The sequence below is a fragment of the Emiliania huxleyi genome, assembly GCF_000372725.1.
Source record: "Emiliania huxleyi CCMP1516 unplaced genomic scaffold EMIHUscaffold_93, whole genome shotgun sequence".
NCBI classification, from domain to species: domain Eukaryota; phylum Haptophyta; order Isochrysidales; family Noelaerhabdaceae; genus Emiliania; species Emiliania huxleyi.
Genome location: NW_005195085.1, coordinates 247,709 through 250,242, shown reverse-complemented (window position 1 = coordinate 250,242; position 2,534 = coordinate 247,709).

The window sequence follows — 2,534 nt, the reverse complement described above, 5'->3', positions numbered from 1 at the left end:
ACAGTGTTGATTGCTTCGCCGAGAGCAGATCTATGGGCCGGAGGGACGGGCAGAGTGAGCGCGATGGTGGAAGGGCCACGGAATCGTGGCGCATGGGCATGCTGAGGGCTGGGCCTCACGTCAGGATCGGCTGATACCCTGCCGGGATGTCAACTGAATCCGCGCAATAGGGGTTGTAGGGCATCAACGCGTCGTCGCTGGACTGAAGCGTCTTTGTTCGTATGGAGAAGCTCCTAAGGTGCGATGGAGATGGTGATGGCGGGAGGGATGGGGAGGGCTGGTGATGGTGGATCTAAAGTCGCCCTGAGTCGACGTCTGGCACGAAGTGCTGCGCCGTGAGGCAGCAATCGTTGCGCTCCTCACGCGCCACTAGCGCCCCCTCGAGTGCACCGGTGGCGGGCTGGTAGCAGACGTCGACTCCACACCGTTCCTTGCGGAAGTAGTCGCGGCCGTGCTGTCGCAGGAGCACCTACAGGTGCGACTCCACACCGTTCCTTGCGGAAGCAGTCGCGGCCGTGCTGTCGCAGGAGCACCTACAGGTGCATGGCACGGAGGTGAGCGCCGAGTGAGTACTAGTGCAGCGAACGCCAAGGGACACGCTCTCCTTGGTCAGAAGCGGCGTGGTTAGTCTCGTCGGCGTGTGCTCTGCCTCCATGTCAGCTTCGGCCTGCCGGTAGTGCGCCCCGTGGGGGTAGTTCCGTATGTTCAGGCTCGCTGTGTCGACGCCGCCCGGGTAGCTCCACACCATCACGCCTGCACCGTCTACAAGGGTGACGAAATCACGGTCGCCGGCACAAATAGCATCCTTGGCGGCCAGAAACTCGTCTTGCTGCGGGATGATGTAGTTGGCGGTAAAGTACGCCAGCATTGAGGCGGCCACGGCGAGCGTGCAGGCAGCTCCGACATCGCAACTCTGCAACCTCACCGAGGACAAAGGGAGGCCATTCGCGTTGCTCACCATCTTCTTGACTTGCCTCGGCGAGAGAGCCTCGAACACGATCTCGTCTACGGAGATGACGATCTCGAGCGCGACCGCATTCAGCAGCAAGTTCTCCACCGAGCTTGTGTAGATGATGTAAAGGCTTCCATAGTAGAGCATCAAGGCGGCAATTGCGAGGCGCCAGCTCTGGACGAAAATCATCGCCCAACGCCGGCCAAATCCCAGCGTGTGCACCGTAAGCGGCCGCGTCGTGATTTTTGTGCTCCCGCGTGGGATGCCGAATACACCGCGCACGAGCGCAAGGGTGGTGTTGATCTCCCTTGCAATGGTGAGAAGCCAGATAAGGACGGCGATCATGCACATGAGCGAGCCCGTTGAGACGCCGCTGCCGTCGAAATCCGCTCCGAGGTAGCCGTCGAGGTCGGAGATGACGCTCACTTGGCTTGCACCCTCGTTCAGGCTGCCATCCTTTGCACACACGCGAGAGACAAGCGTCTGCTTCGTCGCTGCATTGTAATATCTGTAGTCATGTGCCGACGTCTCGCGCCAGGTGCGCAGCAGCTCGATGGTATGATGGTTGATCTTGGGCTCGGTGAGCTTTAGGTCGGGATTGAGCAAGCCGTAGATGAACAGGGACTGTACCGCCACGTTTATCAAGAAGAGCAGCGCCAGAACGGCGGAATCCACACGAGAGAAGCACGAAGCGCCGACGAAAAGGAGGACGTCCCACATGCTGCCTTGCATTTCCCGGCTGTTGATCTCGAGCTCGGCAGTAGCTTTCTCTTCTGCAGCAGGAGGATCGCCAGGAGGAGTCTCCTCACACACGTGCTGACAAGAGCTGCTGCTCGGCTGGCTGCTGAGCTCCTGCACGATCTGCTGCTTGAGCGAGTCGTGCAGTTCGGACCGCAGCTCCGCCTTCAACGCGGCCCGCTCACGGTCGCTCATAAATGAGGTTTTGCGCAAGGCAGCCCGCATCGCATCGATGAGAGCTAATGAGGCGCCAGTGAAGGAGAGCTAGTGAGGGCAGCCCCGCCAGTGGGAGCGGCAGGAGTAGCCAAAACTACCGCCAGCGCTCCAGGGTGTGCGACGCAATTGCCCGCACAGGCGGCGCAAAGCACCTGGACGGACGAGTTGGGACCGGCGGCATTTTACCGTTGCATGCCCCGTCTCATAGACCTTCTCAAAGAAGAGTTTAACGAAAAGAAGAATTCTAAAATCTTAAGAAAGGAGTACAGAAGGTTGAGACACGCACGCACGCACGCACGCACGCACGCACGCACGCACGCACACACACACACACACACACACACACACACACACACACACACACACACACACACACACACACACACACACACACACACACACACACACACACACACACACACACACACACACACACACACACACACACACACACACACACACACACACACACACCAATCCTCTCTAACCCAACGCGGCCAAAGGATATCCCCCTCAAAACCTCGACTCCTCGAGAACACACACGAGACCCACTACATGACCACGCACACATCATCCCGCGGCCTGGCGGTCGGGGGAATTGCAACCAGTCTTCGCGTGCCCCCTGTCG